Raw genomic sequence first — 20,113 nt, forward strand, 5'->3', positions numbered from 1 at the left:
ACGGTAATAATCGTCATAAAATCCTCATTTTCGACCAAACCTTGCTCGTTTTGTCGGTTTTCCCTAGCGTGGCAAGGGGCGCGCTGGCTCGGGGGTTCCCGGGTTTTCGGAACTTCCTCGACAAGGGGGGGCCCAAAAGTGAGTCATGCCGATGAAGTCTACAAGGAAGCACACTCCGTAGGCATTCGGGAAAAGGAGTTGGATCATCAGCAACGACGGGGTCGGAAGTTACGCAGCCGAAAACAAAGTAAAACTTTTACCAAACCCACCCGCCCTCTCCCGGGTACCGCTCCCATCTTCCAGCGATTTCCCCCCGTGTCGTCCCCTGTGTGTAGCGAAGCGATGAATAGATGGAGCCTATTTCGAATGATTATGCGATTATGTCATCGGTGGTGGTAGTGAAGTGTTTCTAATATGTACGCATTATGGGGGCGCTGGTGTATTGCGTTTATGTACATTTTTCCCCTCACTCCCCCTATCCCCAAAAGGACCTTCCGGAGGTCGTGCATTGTCCGATGCGGGAGGTAGGAGGGAGGGAGGTTGGGGGGTTGTCCTTAAAATAGTGGGCTATCAATTTGTGGGACAAACTGGGCGAAAGCAAAGAGCACCGAAATCACATTTCTGTGTCGGGAGTGATAGGGAAAATCGAAGCAATGTGTGGGGCCAGCAAAACAACGGAAAAACATAAGGCCGCACGACGAAACTTGGACGCCCGGGTGGGGGAAAGGTGGAAAACATTCCGTCGTAATAGTTTTAGATTATTATTATTATTAGTGTATTGGAACCTCGGGTCAGTGACGACGACGACGACGGCAACGTGGAACATCTCAAAAGTAGGTCCCCCGAGTGTGCGCCAGCTGGGGGTGACGTGCGTGACAGGGCACTGTTTTTCCACTCCACACGGTTGGGAAAACTAAAAAGAAAACCTGGGAACTTATGAGAAGAATCGGGAGTCGGGCAGCGGTTCGTTGGACTGTTATCTTAATGGATTGGCCGCGCCAAGCGTCGAGCAGACATTCCATCTTTTTTCCCTTCGCCCCACGGGACACCCCCTTCTCACCCCTCGTCCTAGCAATTCCAACCCATTGAACTTGCCATCGAATGACGACTGGTCCGTTTCGTTTATGGCGCGATAGACGACTTTTTGATAACCGTTTTTATCCGTCCCCGGCGAAGGTGGAGGCAAAAAGGATGGGTTGTCCTAAATTAGGTGTTTTTAATGGACCGCCAGCTGCGGCCCCGGGTGAGCATTCGTCCCTTGGGTTACTTCAGAGCATGCCCGGGGTGATGATAGTGTGCCGTACCTGGCTAATGATGGACTCTTGCTCAAGTTGATAACAGGGTAAATTTATCGAATTAAATGTATCGTTTATCTTAAACCCTGAAGAAACTAACTTTTTCCTCCGGTAAAGATTTAAATCGCCTCAAATGGCTTCATAATTAAATCATGAAGACGGACACTTTTTAGGAAAATTTTAAGTGCATCCAATTAGTAATGAAGGATATTCGAATGTTCCTCTCTCCTGTTGCTTGATTGTTGTCGCACTTGAACGCTGTCATGGTGATTATCGGTAGCAGCCATCGCACTCGGACGTCACTTTCCAAAGGCTACTACAATGTACATGGGCGGCTCCAGATCGTATCTGTCATGTGTGTGCACGCGACTTACCTAACCCTTGGGCTACCCCATCCAAATCCCCCTTCCCCGGCCGGACACTTCATGCACTTTATTGAACCGATTCATCGTGTCCGATAGGATAACCACCAATGATGATGTGGCGCAATCGGCCATTGTTTTGAGTGCGGGAGTGCATGCACGTCATCGGAATCACTCCCTCAAGCCACGATACGGGGCCCATGATGCAACACTGGTGTCGAGAAATCGTGCCGACTGTTGCGGATAGCTCAATTATCTTTCATTAATGAATGAATAAATGATGGATCCGAAGCCAATCGGGTCGGTTTTCTGCATCGAAATAGGGCTTTGCCGTTCGTGGAAATAATTTTCCCCAGTGTAGTGTTCATTCGTGAGGTAGGGAGTTGTGGTGCAGGGTGAGTAATTTGTGTCTTACCGGTTTGTGTACTCGTACAACTAGTGTGGAGTGGATCAAATGATAAAATGTTAAACAGGATGAAAAAAAAACCTTTAAAAGACTACCTGAACAATGTTTGAGAATCGAAAAACGGAAAATGGAAACGAAAAATAACATTTAAATTCAACAATTGTACATTATTCTCTACTACAAATTCTCTACTACAGAATATCAAACGTTAACAAATTAAATGTAAAAATAGAAAGCGATTTTGAAACATTTGTTCAAATTAAAAGTGGACTTTATAAGATTTGTATTCAAAAAGCAAGTCATACCATTTATATATATTTTCACCTTTACTGTTTGTTTATATCACCGTCAATTTCAAACAATCATACCTGGAGTTCTATAAAATTAATTTAATAGTTAATAGTTTAACCAATTGACTCCTTTTGAATTCAAGTTTATTGTTTCATTTTATCCATGGGTTTTTTTTTGTAAATCCGGCATACAAAAAACTGAAACTGAGTAGATTAATAGCTGTAAGAAATATAAAGATTGAGGTTAGATTAGACATAAAATCAATAAATCTATTTTGATACGATTTTTGTGGTAGTTACTTAAGGATTAATGCCTTAAAAACAAACTTTCATTGCTAATGACGAAACTCTAGCTGGGTTCCAATCACCTAAACCCCCACCACATGGCAGCAGAAACTATCGATCATTTTAAGTCCAATTTTCTTCCCACAGCAGCATGTCCCCAGTGCTGCTCCCGAACGACTTCCGGCTCATCACAACGGATAAATTGGAAGCCCCATCGAAACAATCCGACACTTCTCGGGCCAACAGCTGGCGGCTATACGCCGGCAGCGATCCCCGCATTTGCATACGGTGACTGTAATTGCTTCCTCTTGCATTGCCAAAACTGCATCCCCATCTCTCATCTACACACACATACACACATGAACAAAAGACCAGCACATCACGTCACACAGCATGTGTGAGTTGGTTTGGCGGATTGAGTTATGGATGAGTTATTATAGTTGAATTGAATTCCGCTTCCAAAGTGCTTCCCAGGCACGCCGGGTTTGGTTTGCGTGCGCTTCAAGAAGCGACAAAGATGTCCTGTTGTTTAGTGGCATACCAAGAGGGAGGAGGGAAGAGAAGGTGCTTAGGTGGAGGAAAGGAGTAGAAATTGCTTCCAGCAGCGCCGGGGAAGGAAAGGCACCAAGGTGACACATTCTCTCACATCAGTCATGCAGATTAAATTACCTTAACTCTTCCTGGTAGTCGCACAGATGTAGTTTGTGCGCTCGGAAACACTTCGGGCGAAGGTCCTTAGGGCAGCGGGTGGCCGGGACGGACGTGATCGTATTTTAGAAAATATACGTATCCCGATACACACGCGCACACACAAACGGGCGTACTCCACACAGGAAATCGGTATAGAGCTCCACCCGGAAGCGTGCAACCGCTCCGCACGGAAGCGATGGATGAATTTTGGCTTCCTTGCCATTCACTTGCCGTTGTGTCAAGGGACCTTTCTCCGCGACACACACGGGGATGGAGGATGGGACGAAACTTATTAACTACACGACGATTGGCTTCAATGGGCCGCCCCGCTTGTGGGCTATTTTTCGATCCATTTGGGATCCGCTCAAGCAGCAGCCGTTCGCGCCCGGATGCGCGTGCGATGAAGAGGAATAAATTCGTAATTAACTCGAGCCCAGCCGAGCGTGCACTGTGTTTTGGGGTTGGCGAGGGCCCATTTTGGGCTCCATTAGGCGGAAACGGTGGCGTTGTGGCCAAATTCGCGGAACTTCATCTAATTCAATCTCAACCGTTTGCGTTGCTGCCTAGCATCACAACAATGTGTTTCTAGGATGTTGCTTCCCCAGAATGAGGGTGATTGTAAATGAAATGACACCCCATTACATTCCTATAAACCGCACAGAGTAATGCTAACATCTCATTATGCAACATGAAAGGTGTGAGTTTTTATTTAATTATATCGTAAATCAAAGCGGAAACGTTTCGGGGCGATGTGTCTTCATGATCATAATTTCGTGCACTTTATTTAAGGGAGGATAATTTCGTGTTGTTTCATTTTTCTGTTTGGATCTCCATCTTAATTGGTACTACGAGGTCAGGTATACGCCATAGTTGGCTCCAGAAAGCTCGCAGTCCCATGCTCGGGTGAAAACCCGCCAGGATCCATATTTTAAAGTTAGTCAACACGACAAGTTGCTTCATTACAAATGTTTCCGACTCGTACCTTGTGAAAGCAAGTGAACCCATTTGCACCGTGGCTGTTACTATGAGCTCGGTTTTCCTTATTTTTCTTTGTGTTTTGGAGAGTGGAAAACCGGGAAAACAATGGAACGTTTCGTTACTTTTCGTTTCGCTTGCTGCAGTTGTACTGCCCGAACTGACCGACGCTTGTGTTGTGTTTGAGTGTTGCTTCATAAATATCTCCCGTGACCTTCCGCCTGCTGGTGCTGCTGCACACGCGGCCCTTATCTTTCCCGCTCGTCCACCCAACGACTGACGCGCTGTAATGGGTTCACCTTTACTCCCGCCGCGTGCCGTGCTTGACCGCCTCGGGAAATTAGTTTCGAAAACAGGGAAAACCTTTTAAAAAATACTACTACACCAAGCCGAACAAAGGCGTAGTTTCATTTCCTCCGAGTCCTGCCCGCTATTTTTTTCTCATGTCCCTTCCCTTCCCCTTTTGCATTCCTGGCAGGCCATACCGTGCCTGTTTGAAATTCTATTTTGGCTACTTTTTGGCCAGTCGTTTTGTTTCTGTTCGTCCCGGGCTGGGTGTGTGTGTTTTTCTTTTCCCTTCATGCCGCAGGTGCAAATGTCCCGGGACGGGAAGGGCTTGGAAGAAAAAAAATCCACCACGATCCACGCGCGACAGCCGATGGCGATGGGGCGAAGTGGAATTGCCGTTTCCTGTTTCGATTAGAACCCGAAGAACGGGAGGGTGTGTTTCGGTGTTTAGATCCATGGTTTCGGGTGAAAAGCGAAGAGGAAAGGGACACACACACACACACACACATACACGCACGAACACATCCACCCGGCGGTGGTGGTTTTGGTCCGGAAACGGAAAGAATTATGACGCCAGCCGCTCGCTCGCGGGAAACGTCAGCGCCGCCGTCATCATCGTCGGCCAGCATGCGATTCGGTTCGGACTGGACAGGAAACATGCGTTTTTTTATGCCTCTTTCTCTCGTCACGACCTGGTCATCCGCAACGACGCCGGCAGCCGTCATCGCCACACCGTTCCCGTTACGAATCCTTTCACGACGGACGGCGGAAGCGTCTAAAGAGTGAAAATAAAAAATAAACACTTTTACCAAACGGCGATTGTGCGTGTTGTGTACACAAAACGCGGCGCTAGAAGAAGGGCGCAGGAAGACGAGGACGATGAGAAACAACAACACTATTTGCCTTCCACTAAAGGACCTGCTCCAAAGTGGACCTACTCGGTGTGTACGTGTGTTTGTGTGGAAATGGAAACTGCGCTCGAGGAAAGTGATTTGTTTATGAGTGGAAATATCCATTTCAACAGGAAACATATTTTCTACACGCCTCTGGACGCCGGGAAACAACCGGGGGTGGTGATGGTAAGCCTCAGGACCTTTTCCGGTTGAAGCGGAACGAACCACCCCGGAGCTGCCCGGTGTTCCATTTGACACCTTCTTGGGTTCCGCGTGGTTTGAAATTTCCCCTGCTAGAAACGCTGGAAGATAAAACTCGCCGGACCCTGGGGTAGGACGCAACCAAAGGGGCAGTAAATAGTGCCGGAAGGGTGGGGACAACGGCGACGACGACGACGACGACAACAGGAAAGGCTTGTCAGAAAAGGAAGTTCAGGAATGAGAAAGTGAGCTCCACGTTAAACGCAACGAAAGCGAATGAGCTCGCTCGGGTGTGTGTGTGTGTATGTGAGAGAGAGAGAGAGAGGAGAGGAGATGAGGGGTTGAAGGAAGGACCAAAGCCACCCGCAGTAAAGACTCGCCTTCACAACACCTGCACAAACGAAGGTTAGGTTAGAACTTGACATAAATCTTGGTCGGAGTTGAATAATGTAAAGCACTACTTTTCCTACGAAAGCGCAAGGATGCGATGGTATGGGGAGAAGGGGAACCAGGGTGAACTACCAGCAAGGCTCATACCGGTCGGTTTTGAGGTAAACACTGCTGAGCCCGATAGCAATCGTTTTTGCCGTTTGTCGCTCGACCCAAAATTCATTACGGTATCTTTTAATATCTGGTTTAGGGGGTCGGGGATGAGGGTGAGGTTATCTATTAGAAGTGACTGTGGAGATGGAATTGAATATATTTCCCACAATTAATTTGGACTCTTTTTGTACAACCATTTATGGCATCATCGAAATGATGGCTGAACATCTATCCTGAGAAATCAAAACAAATTTGAAAAGATTACCCAAAAATTGTGATTGAGTTAACTCAATTTTGTTAACTTCTAATAAATTAAACATTATAAGTTTGACTTGGGTATTTTGGAATCAGATGCAAATATTTCCATGACTCTTTGCTCTAGTTTTCTTAAATGATAGAATCTTAATAAAGCAGATTCATAAACCCCAATGATTGACAATACACACACAATAAATGCTAGAAAAGACTATTTTTTTTTCTGGTTTCTGGATCCATATAAGGCAAAGAATCATGAAGAATCATGAAAAATATATTCAAGATTCAAGCAAGTTTCGAATGATTCATCAATGTTATGAGATTTGAAACAACCAATTTCAAGAGTTAATTAAAATAAATTTTGGGTGAAAGATACAAATGAATAAATTTGTCCAAAATTTTCATAGGAGACAATTTTATTTAAAATGTTATCTGTTCCTTACTCAAATTTTAACTTATTTGAGTAAATACGTAAGCTCTGAATGTACATTCAATAGCTCATCACATCACAAAATGCATCACAAAGGAACGCTAGTACCTCGGGAAATATCGATTCCATCGACGCTGTTAAACCCCCTCTTGAAACCCCCGATTCATACACACACACAACACACACATTCCTCATTGAAAATTTATATCGATAAACTAGTGCCGTGACTCGCAGTGTTGTGACTTTTTCCCTTCACCACAACGATGACACACCATGCCAAAAGGCGCCGGGGGATGACGAGAGTGATGGAACAGGAATAGCATTCCGAGTAGCGATTACGAGTGGTTTTTGAAAGAGGGAAAAATCCGTTCGGTCCAAGGACAGCCAGGGTGGGCGCGGGAGGAAAGTAAATGGATGTTGGCAGATCCGTGACCAACAACTATTGATTTTTTTTCTGCGGTCTTTGCGGAGAATAAAGAAGGAAGTCGTCAGATGGTCCGTGCAACAGCTGGTCGAGGCGATTGGTAACGCTGTTGCAAAATTCATGCGCCCTCATGCGCTCGCTCGAGTAGAGAACCGTCTGCTGCACCGGCTTGCCGACGAGTCCGCCCGTTCGATCAAGGACCTTTTTACAGTGCCTTCGTTTGGTTTCATTTGCGTTAAAGAACTGAAACTGGATCGACGCAATGATAGACCTCGGAGCGCTTGGAATCCCAAGTATCGCAAGCACCGGTTGAACGTCGGTTGTTCAAAGGGATGAGAGAAAGAGAAAGAGAGAGAAAGTGAGAGTCCCTCGAGGGATCGGTTACATAATGATGGCGATTCGAAATCAAACACACATACACACATCTACGGAAGGTTGGTGGCCAGGGATGGGCAAGCTGTAGAAACAACAATAAGCAACCATCAACCGTTGTGTCCGCTCGGCAGAGAAACAATCCTCCGTCGAAGATGGGAAACAACCTCATCAATAGGAAACGGCACCCTTTGGAGTGAAAGCGAACGAGGGTCTTCTTCCACCAACCCCCAACGAGGGGCAGGTGGTGGTGGTGGCGGGATCACAGGATAGTTTTCCCTCGGATAGGTTTTCCAGGACGAGCAGCATTTCGACATCGGAGTCACCGTCTGTAACGAGATAAACAAATAACAAACCTTATTATTTATTGAGAAAATATACATCCAATTACAGGGGACACAGACACATACAACCGCCGAGGCAAGAACCGGCGCCCTCCGTTCTTCGGGGGATCTTTTGTGCTTCTCTGAACGCTGAACTTTCGGTGACTCTCGGGACCGCAAAGTTGGCTAGCGAAGCTTCTTGAAGACGCTCCTCGAGCGAACTGTACGGATCGTTCGGTGCGTCTTCTTTACAGTTACGTATGAAACATTGGCGTGCGCGCGTTGTTCGCTGACGAGGGTTGTGAATTTAATTATTCACAATAATTAATTTACGTAACAAGAACTCGCGCTAAACATCGTCAACACCGGGGAAGTTGGTGCGTGTAAAAGGATATGCAGTACAACGTCGTTGCAATGGTTTGGATGTAACGATAAATTTTAAAATAGCTCCAACGCTCTGCAAATGTTTGGCGCCTAGATGTATGCAATAGTAATTACATGATACAACTCGTAGAACCTTTGACAGTACCAAAGGGTAAAACATTTTGCTATACTGTTTTAAATAAACGAATGATTCCCAAAAATTGAACGTATAAACTACTCTCAACGAATGTAGTGAACGACACGTTTAAATGTAAAGTAAACTCCAATTTAATGCTAAACAAAAGATCAACGATATCCATCTGCAGCTGCCCCGGCGGGATTGTGTCGGAGAGGACTGTTGTAGACTGTTATTCGATAAGCAAGTGTAGTGTCCATTTGACAAGGATTCCGACGGTGTCTGAACAAAAGTGGGAAAACTCCATCACACGTTTCCCTCCTCCGGCACATGTTGGAAAACCGACAAAATCGGTCCATTTCCATTCTACCGCAAAAGGGCTCCCTCTGCTAGCAGCTACAAAATACACACACACGCATACATCCCTGTCCTTACTACCAATTGGCCAACACTGTGATCGGAACTAGAACAGTAGGCCGTCCTCTTCGGTTTGTCTTCACTTGCTTCGAGAGTGAAAAGCGGCATCCTTCGAAGGTGGCAGCCACGTCCTTATCGGGGATGGATTTTCTCTGGCGTTCCTTTCATACGCTCGTTTGTTTGTTTGTTTTGTGGGCCGCAAGGAAGCGGTGGGTGGTTCTTTTATTTCCTTCCCCTCCCCGCTCGGCCCCTGACCAAGGATTTCTTTCTCCTCGTTCGATATGTTTCGCAACTATTTCGCATTTATTGGTTTGTCAACCAGCGTGCGCTGAGAAAAACCGAAGGGACCAGGTCGGTTCCCTCCGATGTCAAGCAGCAAACGGAGCTATTGGGAAGCTCTACCAACCGGTCGGGCGAGGAAAAACCATCCCTCGGGGGGTGAAATGTCTTTTCTCCGTTGCTGGACATGCAACATTGTTCCCAGGAGACGATGATGTGCACCTTCCCGCATGCGAGTTCAGGGAGTATCCTTCTTGTTTTTCTTTTTTGCCGTGCCCCTCCATGCCAGGGTTCTCTCCATGGTACCATAGGGGGCCGTAACGACGACATTTCGCTTTCGCTACGTTTGTCAATCCGATTGATTATGATTTCTTCCCCCGTTTTGAGCGGTCACCGGGGTGGAGGACGCAGTTAGGCTCGCGTGCGTGAGGGAGTGGGCCGGGGGTTGGTAAACCTTGAAAGGGGCTGTATGGTGGTAGTAATAAAAAACCCCACACCCTCCCTGCACTCAGCCGGGCGAGAAACCGAACAACAAGCAAATAAAAGTGGCAGAAGTCGAACAAAAAAACCCTGTCGTTCACATGCCAATAAAACCATCCTTCAGATCGAATGTGGTCAACGATCTCGTGTGTTGAGGGCGCACTCGGTAAGCACTCTCGGGCGCTAAGGGTGGATCACCGGGCACGCGGACACGCACAATCGCACCCTCGCCTTACAAGAGTTTTCTGCGCCAAAAAGGGGGAAAAAGTCACGGTGTCCGGAGGTCGAGGGCGATTCCCGCCCGATTATGACCCGCTCTCTCCCGGAAGATGGTCACGACAAAAAGCAAACGAAAAAAAAAACATGCAGGAAGGAGAAGACGCTGCGAAAGTACAAGCAACGAGCTCGAACGAACGACCACCCCGGACACAATGAAGCACTATAAATAAAGTCATTTCGGTGGCGCCCGACTCCGACGCCGTCTTAGGACTTCCTGGGGCAGGATGTTTTGCGCGTTTTTACAAAGGGCTAAATTTATGACTCTTGCGTGTCCTTTTCCGCCACCTCCCGGCTATCGACGAACCGACTCCACCGTCGATGTCTGGAAATTTGCTGTGATTTGCCATAAACGAATTCCTGCTTCCTGTTGTTTGCTGCAATTTATCAGAATTTATCGATAATGGTAATGACGAAGATGAGCCGACACACACACACACACACACAGGACGCACGGGACATGCGTGCGGGGCTGGGGGTTAGTTTTGTGCTGATTTTTCCATTTTCCCGCTGGTCGCGCACAGCATGGCATGGCTTGCTGCTGCAGCCCCGTTGCGATGGCGAGAAAGTTTCGCACGGAAATGATAATTCTATGCAACGGTTATTTCCACATGAGAGTGGGGGAGGGAGAAGGAAGCGCATTTTCACTAGCTAGCAATGGGGGTTGCAAACCCAAGGCGCCCTGGTTCGAGGGGAAAAAACTGCTTATTTCAAAATGGCAACTCGTTTTTGCTTGCATGAACTAATTTTATGTGGATCGGTGTCGCTGTACCCATTTCCGGTCGAAAGTTCGTAATGTGGCCATTATTATTCCAGCTGCATGCTGTTGGTTTTGTCGCCGTGACGCGTTGTTTTGCTTTGCAAGCGAAACACAAACACATTTATCATAGGCTTCAGTGCTTAAATTGGCTTATTGCAAAATTAATGCTGGCAGGTATGGAAAAAGGTTTCAAATAAAACACACTGTTAAAAGAGTTCATGTGGAATGAAATCTTTGTGAGCACAGATGTTTGAACATTCCAAAACTTGTCGTGGACGGCATAAATCTGTGAGTATTGGGTTAGAATTGTCTCCCAACAAAATGATTCTTAAGATACCTCCATCGAATGATCATTGGAATAATGGTTTTTATCTTCAGATTTAATAAAGTTCACCCAATCTGTCTCTGTCCAATCTTGTACAATTTAGACGAATTGTTTTCTTTCAGTTCACAATAAATTACTTGATAGGGTCTTTCGCTTTCGAATCAGATACATTTTAATTTGAATCGGTCCAGCGATATCCTAATTGGATTTGTAAATAAGACCAACCTGATTGCAAATCGAAGCGTGAGTCTTTGTAAACTTTCCATTGCTTTCCAGCAAAAAACTTCACGAGATACTTTAAGTGGAATGAAGAACCTTGTTAGAAAGTAAATAAAAAAAAATAGAGTGAGCAAAAAACTATCCGGATCGATTTATTTCTTCACTCGTTATCAACGCCACTGCAATCGTCGTTCGAAACACGCTGAAACGGTTCACATCAATTACACAAACACTCGCACCCAATCTTCATTCCGTGTGAAAACTGCTGACTGCTCCATCTCGAAACCCTTCGATCTCGTCCGGCGTGTTTTTCGTAAATCCCCGCAACATGCGAAGGACGAAAAAATGGTAAATCTCAACGGAGCGGTTCGCGTTGACCGGGCCGTGGGGATGGGAGACAAAACAGAAAAGTCATCCTTTTTTCCGTTCCTCACCCGGTGCAGATGAATGTTTCAAAATCACCCCAATGGTCAGTGTGTCCCCTTCGGTTGGGCACATTTCGGGAGGGATTTCCACCGGCGCGACGATGGATTGCTTTCCGTATCTCTCTTTCGCTCTGTCTCTCCCGCTGGGTTGGGTTTAAAAACGTTGCTCCAATCCCAAACTCAAACCGGTAGGCACAACATCGGAACGGAATCCTTCCATCAGTGACCCTTCTCTCGCTTTATAGGGGTCTGTTCTTTATCGGCCAAATGGATCAAATCAATGGGAAAAACCGGCAAAAAGTGGAAGTCGTCTCTAAGCGGGGTGAGCCTTTTCGAAACTGACGAGCCAAAGGGGATGGTTACAAAAAAAAGAAAAGACTACGAGCAACGTATCTTTCCGATCTGCTCGGAGCGCGGGTGCAAAGTGAAAGCGAAAGTCAAATTGATTTCCCTCCGCTGGCCGATTCTCATACTCACACACACACACACACACATGCCAACTTTCTCCCCGGGGCAGCAACACCCCACGTTTTATCGAAGATCATTAGCGAAGCTGCTACATTTGGCACCAAGGATCTCGTTTCGGTTCACGTTTTTCCCCATTTCTTACGTTCTTCGTAACTCTGGTCTGGATAGTTGGTCTGGTCTCTATCTGGAAAATGAGGAATCAAATCAGCAGGAACCAATCCCCCCGACGTCACAGGAAATGGAAGGTTTCCGCTTCACTTTGTGTGGAAAGGGTTCATTTCCGAGCCGTTTCTCTTCATCGGCCATGATCGGGCCCGCTCGATAGGCTGAACCGTTCTCGAAAAGCCTTTCGCTTTGCAATTGAGTTCTCCATCCTGCTGGACTGACATTTCGCTCCTTTTTTTGTGGCATGAACGATACATACGTGTATAAATTTGGTCAGGAAGGAAGAGACTCAAGAGTTGTTTAATCCAATAGTTGTTCACTTCAAGTTCTACGAAATGTGCCCTTTCATTGTTACCGAAAACAAATAAGTAAGATTTCTAAAATGTCATTAATTACCCCTTATTTCATTACAAAAGGTTCATGGTAATATCATTTGTGTTTCCCTTCTGCATTGCCTTTACTCATTGTTGTCAAACTTTTCTCTGCTCATTTCTCATCGACTCTACCTCATGTGTTCAAGATAATCTGAGCTCGAACAATGATGGCAAGGACCCTTCCAAACTCTTGCATGGCCTTGCACATTCTCATCCCTTCGTTTCGAGCCACTTTCATACGCTCCCAGATGAATGCAAGTGGTCCGGGGACTGGATTTCAGAGCTTCATTAAAACCTATCAAAAATTCATACGATTTTCATCCCCTTCCCATCCTTCTCGGACTTTTCCTTTGCTCATCCGTTTGGTGTTAGAATGTTTTTTTCTTCTTCTCATTGCTCGCTATCATTTCCCTTCGTTTGTTCCCTTTTGCAACCGGGCATATCAATTTTTTTTCTCCTCATTTTCCACGATTTAACTTTCTCCCTTTTTTCCACTGACTCGTTGATTCTCGATGGTTTTTTTTTTCTTTTTTAATATCACACCCTAATGCAGCTGGATTTGCAGAAGCCTCAGTGCTTTCCATTATTAATTAGGCCAATTGGTTTCCCTGGGTGGAAAAAGCGGGCGCGTCGGGCTCCGTAATGCACGAGCGGTGATTCTACACGGATCAGATTTACTTTAATGAAATTTAAATTGCGACCCGTTTCCCATCGTAACGGTGTTTCGGAGAGGAATTAAATCGAGGATTTTCCCGGGTAGTGAAATGGTAACGTGGTGCGATTGTTAAAGTGCTTCTTAGAATGTAGCTTAAGATTGCCTTAATTTTCGTGCAATTTTAGATTAGCTAGCTTAAAAATCAATACAGGTGATGATGGAAACTTGAACTATAATACAAAATAAGCCATTCCACCCGACACAAATCAAAAATAGCTAATCAATCATCATTTCATCGTAACGAAAAACTCCGAACTCCGAACAATGTTTCTCATTGAACAGAAATATCATTCTAAAGGAAATAATCAAACTCGACCGAAAGACCTTCAAACACCTGAACATTTTAATGCCAAAGCTATTGTTGCTCGTGTATCATTGACGAAAACAATGGACGAGATTTTCTGGGGATTCGGTAGGATTTGGTTCTAATTAACGAATTTCCGTCAATGGATTACATTGTTATAAAGTCCTCGAACCTGCCATCAGCATGAAATAGAAAGGTAAGTTCTCTCTTTTCCCATTTCACTCTCCGAGGATGATAGGTTACGGGGAAAAGCACCGCCATGGGCCGAAAAAGGGCCACCCAACCCCAGTTCGATACCCACACAATCGCCATCGCAAGAAGCATTAATCATCAGCCTCTTGCACAACGGATCCGTCAGCTAATGCTTTTCCGCCCGGCCTCTCGTGGTTGGGTTTTCCAATCATGCAATGAATGTCACCGGACCAAACGGGGTTTGCAGCTGGCGGAAGGTAGATAGAATGTGAAACATCCTTGACATACCGTAATTAAAGCATTTGACTTAACTACCACCCTTTGCTGTCAGGGCTTCACCTCGGGTAGTTTCCTCGAGCTGTCCGGTTCGTCCGGAGGAAAGTGACAATTCGAAAGGATACTGGACGCCCGTCGTTTTCCAGCCTCCTCGGGCTTCGTGGAACAGATGGCACGATTTCATTCGTTCGCTCGCCATCTATCCATTCCAATCTGCACCTCTACACTCTGGGGTCACTTTTTGTTCCCGCACGACCCGAAACGGTGGGAAGGCTTGGACGTGGTGGGGCCGGGGAACGCCTTACCACAGACGACGATATGCAGCATACTTGAGACGTCAAGTAAAACATCCAAGATCATTAATTTCCTCCCGGCCGCCCGGTTCAACGCCTCGGCGGACGGGTCGATTTTCCAGCTTACTGAGGCCGGTTTTCCACCCGATGGCTCGCTCCGGTGCGACCTCCTGACTTCATCCCACCCCAGATCCGACGGTGGTGCTTGCCTTGGGCGTAAGAATGTTTTTCCCTTGCAGCGTCTGGCCCTGGTTGCCTGCTCATTACTCATGTTTTCCGCCCCGATGGCTCCGGAAGCCGCCCGGCGCGGTGTGGAAGCGATGAGAAGCACTTTAAATGGCTGCATTGCATCCACCGTCTTCGGTGTCGTCGACTGGACAGGCATGCCGGGACCAAGGGTTGACCTGGGGCTGGCGGGACTGAAAACCATAAACTTTTCCAACGATCTTTCTCCTCGCTCCGCATCGCATCGCACACAGCTTCCATCAGAAGGTGGTGAAATTTGCGAGGAAAACTAGGATGAGCACGATGGCCGAAGCCGACCTCGAGGATGCTCGGTACCGGCTGAAATCCGCTCACAATCCGATTAAGCAGTCGATTATTGGAACCTCGATGATTTACGTACGATAAGCGATCATTATCACCGCAAACCGGGGGTGGGCCTTTGACGGAGTGCATATTTAGTGCAGCCGCGGAATGTAATGCGGCCCGTTGTTATTCATCCGCAGCGGAGGCATCAGGTAGTAATTATTGGATTTGACCTTTAAGTCGATTGGTGTTAAAATGGCTTAAAGGATGATAAATCATGTCAAAGGGCTTGACAGCGTAGTTAAATAAGCTAAAGGTATCGGTTGCATATTGCATAATCAACTCGTTCATGAGAAGGCAAACCCTTCTATGAATCGAACAGGAAAGTAAATAAACACGGCAAAATAGAAGAATAAACAGATGTAGTAATTAAGGAAAATATCAAATTTTATAGTGTTCTATAAATCGCAAATGAGTTTTATGAGTGTTACCGCCCACCGTAAGCATTAGTTATTGAGAAAAGTCAAAAATAGAAGCCCAAATAGTACTTCATTCGGAACATCCTACGCTTTATAATTAACATTTCCGTTCAAACATTAAAAACGATAATTTCTCTTGATTGCTTCTTCCGGGTTCGGTCCAGCTAGCAATCGCCGGTTCTATTTCACAAACAAGGACTTTGTGTGCGCCACCATTCAAACAAAACGCTGGTTAATTTAAACCTCCAAACTGGCGCTGGCAACTGGCTGCTGGGAAAAGTTTGGCTGGCCGAAAAGTAATTTGTCGCCCCGTTATCTACCGCCATCAGCCCGCCAGCCTTTGCTCTGTTCGGGAGAGAACGGTTCCAACAAATGCAGCACATGGAGCGGAGGAAATGCCGTGGAAATGCCCCACCCTCCACCGTGGGGTAATGGAAAATGTTTCCGCGAAAAGCTGACACCGCGCTTAATTTCCCTAAATGGTCCCGGCTGATTTATGGAGCGCAAAGGTTTTTCCATTTGCGCCTGAAGGTAGGCAATCGGTTAGACGCTGTGGACAGTTTTTGAAATTCGAATTCAGCCAATTGAAATACAATCGTTCTTCAATAGTTCTGCGAAATATTTCTCGAACGAAATGACAGTTATATTATTTTTAATGAATAAACTCTAAAACGCAGACACTAAAAGCTAAACGTTTACATGATTAAAGAATGAGTTGCAAAAGATGGGGAATTTTCTCAACAGATTAACTTGGTCCAGTGGTCAGTGGTCCGTCCGTTTATGACTCATTCGAAACCGTATGCATATTTGATGTAGCGGTGTAGGATAACGGAATAGGAACAGAAAGAAAGAAACCCGTGCTCAAGGGCTTGCCTCCATCGTCAACGACCGGTTGACGAGCAGAGAACCTGTCGTTCGCTGAGGCGTAAAGCACTTTTTTGCCAAAATTCCTACTTGCCGATTTTTGGTTCACCGCGAGCACATCCGCTGTTTCCCCCCCCGGACGGTATGCTGTGGATGCAAGAAAACGGTAAGTAAACGACCACCTGGACTGGCCAGCGGGCATCCGTATCCGCCTCGGTACGCTCACGAGCGATGCTGTAGTTGAAAAAGCGAGACGACAGGAACCGGTGATTATAAACCGGATTGTTTGTAATCGGCTTTGGTCATACTTTAAGCAAACGTAGCCCCGCCAGCGGACGGACAGGCGGTTGGTGGTTGAGTGGATGGATAATCGTGCCCGTGCACATAAATCCAGCCCCGAACCGCTGCGGTGTGGGAGATGAATAATTGACGGATGGTTCTTCATTCGCCCGCCATGGGTGGAGTGGACATGGCAACGCAAAGGTAGAAAAGGATCGTCGTTGGAATAAAAAGCGGGAGAGCAAATCGTTGGCCAGCAACGGGAGTGGAGCTTAGAGTAGCATGAAGATTTCTAACACCCTCCTTTCGTAGCGTTTTATTTGAGCTATTTTATATCAGCAGCACCGAAAGCTCGCTGCAGACAGTGTCCGGGTTTTGATGAACATAAATTACATCACATCACATCACAAAGTGCTTACAAGTACACGCAGGCACACATACACCCACAAACAGGCACACATGGTTACCCACTGGAGGGGAACCCGCTTGATGCCGGGCTTGGGCGAGAGTGGGTGGTTTTTGTGTGGTGTAGCATAAAATACCGATGAAATGGTGAAACGCTCGCCGTACAAACATTTCAACCGACCGGAACGCACGAACGAACGAACGAACGAGATCTTTCTGCTAGCGGGCCACAAACAATCGCACTTGGGACCCGGGGAATCCGGAGGGTGAGAATTCCCGAGGCCAAAAGTGGCAAAGCGATGCCACCGGCAGGAATCCGAATATTTTATGATTGTTTCATGATTATTGCACTCGGCTCAAGGCGGCCGCACGCAAAACTTCCTGCCACGTCCGCCACGACCAACTCTTGGAAAGGGACTGGAAAAGTGGAAAAGAGAAAAACGGGTGGGGGGAGGGGGGGGGGGAAATGTTTTTTTCCAGAAGATCCTCGGATCGGTGCGCCGTCTGGCAATGGTGAAGAGTATACTTTTGGGGGTAACGCTTTTTGGGGTTTTCCAGCTTTCCCGGCGATGATGCCGGACGTAGATTTTCATCCGAGGGAAAGAGAGAGAAAGATGCTTTCTGCCGGATTCGCCGGAGGGATTGTGATGCACGCGATGGCCACAAATGCACGCTGCATACTTCACGCTGCAATGCAGAGATTAAGTGCGAATAACTTGAAATAATTAATTCTGACCACATACTTCCGCGGTGTATGGTGCTCTTTCAGTCGTTATCATGTGCATGTCTAAGTGATTTTTCCACATCGTCCCGTAGTGTAAATATTTTGCAAATATCCACTTGCAGGTGGAGTTGAAAAAGTTAAATCAATCGTTAAGGAAACTACAATCACTGATCGTATTTAAATTAGTGATCGTCAAACCTAATCCCTTTTGAACTTAATCCGGCCTATCTGAATGAATCTCATTAAAAGATTCCAAAAAGAATCCCACTAAAAGATTCCAAACATAAGAAATCAACATTCCAATAGATCTGATTCCCAATTCTGGATCTTGATCTCAATGGATCTGAATTCGGTCTCTGGGGGCGGATCCCAAGGTATATAGAACAGGAGTTTGATTTTATATCCCGATCCTAGATCTATATCGTAAGGACCTTTAGGGATCCTGATGTGCAATATTTGAATCTAGAATGTTGGATTTTTTATTTGAATAACGATCTTGGGGCTGGATCCTAAAGTTCTCCGGGATTTCCGAACCTGGACCGAGATCCTTAGAATCCCAAGGAATTTGAATGTGAGTCTTGAATGTTAATCCCAATCCTCGATCTGGTTCCTCAGGATCCCTGATTTAGGATCAAATCAGACTCAACCGGACTAGATTTTGAGCCTCGGAAACCTATCTGGATCCCATTTCACAACATTACTTCACGTAGCCGTCATCATCAAGCTGCAAATGGAAAGGACAACACGAAACAATCAATCTGTAAAAGGGTTAAAGCAATCTGCACGAATTTGCTCCATTGTGCGACAACATTTTTCGACTACGCTCCGCACGTTACGGCTTAAAGGGCTACCTATAACCCGATGCCGACAAATTGAGCCGCGAGCTTGGAGACCAATGGCTGATAGCAACGCACATCAAACTTAAACCATATCATTCATCCATCTTGATGCCGCCACGCCATACGATACGCCGCACCGATGGGACGGGCATGCTGCCAAGAGTGATGGCTAAATAAAAGGAAATTGTTGCACGCCAACAAAAAAAAAACAAAAAGGATCACTCGCGTTCACTCCCGCGCTTGATGGCGGGAGTGGCAGAAAGAAAGGAAAAACAAATCTCAAAGATATCCCTTAGCTGGGATGTAAACGGGTGGATTTGGGTGCTTTTTTTCCCTATACTTTCACCTCCTGCCTGCCATTGTTGATCATCATATGCCATAAAAGAATCCGACTCGTTGGGTCCGCCTCCCAAGGGGCGGAAGAGTGAACGGATGAACAAAAAACACACAGTAAAAACGAAATCACGAGCCGTGGGGATGTGTGCGAATCGCTGAAGCGTGGCCAAAACGAACACGGCACGGAAAGGATGGGTGAAATCCGGGGCGATTCCAGCCCGCGTCCCCTCCGGCACGAGTCGTCGGATGCGAAGGCGGAATGCCTTTCTCGCTAACAATGAAAAGTATTCCCAGCTCAACGGGAAAGAGAGTATCAAAGGCGGAAAAATATTAATGGCACGTCCCGGCGGGCCGGGACTCTTGGCTCCACGGACCGGAGCCTAACGTGTGCCTATGGCTGTGTGTTTGTGTGTGCTGAAAGTTTTTCTTCCGCCCACGATCCACCGATCGAGCTCTTTCTTCTGCATGTTCCCACTCACTATCTCTCTCGATGAACCCTTGAAGGTGCACAGTTTGTTTCTTGAATAAACATTATTTTTCCCACACGAACATATGAGCTTTGACATCGATTATATTTGCACCGATAATAAATTTCATGTTCGCATAACAAAGTAATAAGTTGACCCATGGGGCATTCCTACTTCAACACTTCATCCGAAGTTCATTGGTTTCCTCCCAAGGATAATCTATTGCACACAGGTTCATGCATCGGACGAGCGGAGTGAAATTGAAAACTGCAACACGCCTGCAGCAGTAAAACTGGAAATGTCTAGGGAACTTAATTCTTTTGCAAGGTATTTGCACATTCTGCTCCCTGCTCGATGATCCATCGATGCATGGTTGCAGTGGAAAATGAGAAATAATTTCCAGCTCGAAGCAGAACACGAGCCCGAACATCCTCCTTTTTTGCTTCACTCCATGCTTTACCTTTCTTTTGTAACGACTCATGTACAATCGCCACGCCAAAGAGAATAAAACATCCAGGCATTTTGTAGTTTTGTAGGCAGGTTTTCGAACCGAGTTAACATCAATTCGAAATGCGTTAGTGCCCGAACGTACGTGAAAGTAGTGTACCGTATCCCTTTTCATACATCATCGGGGGCTTTCCAGAGCAAAGCTTCCGCCATGTTTTATCTTTCCCGCTGCGTCAGTGCCGGATT

The sequence above is a fragment of the Anopheles coustani genome, chromosome 3 (assembly GCF_943734705.1).
Source record: "Anopheles coustani chromosome 3, idAnoCousDA_361_x.2, whole genome shotgun sequence".
Lineage (NCBI taxonomy): Eukaryota > Metazoa > Arthropoda > Insecta > Diptera > Culicidae > Anopheles > Anopheles coustani.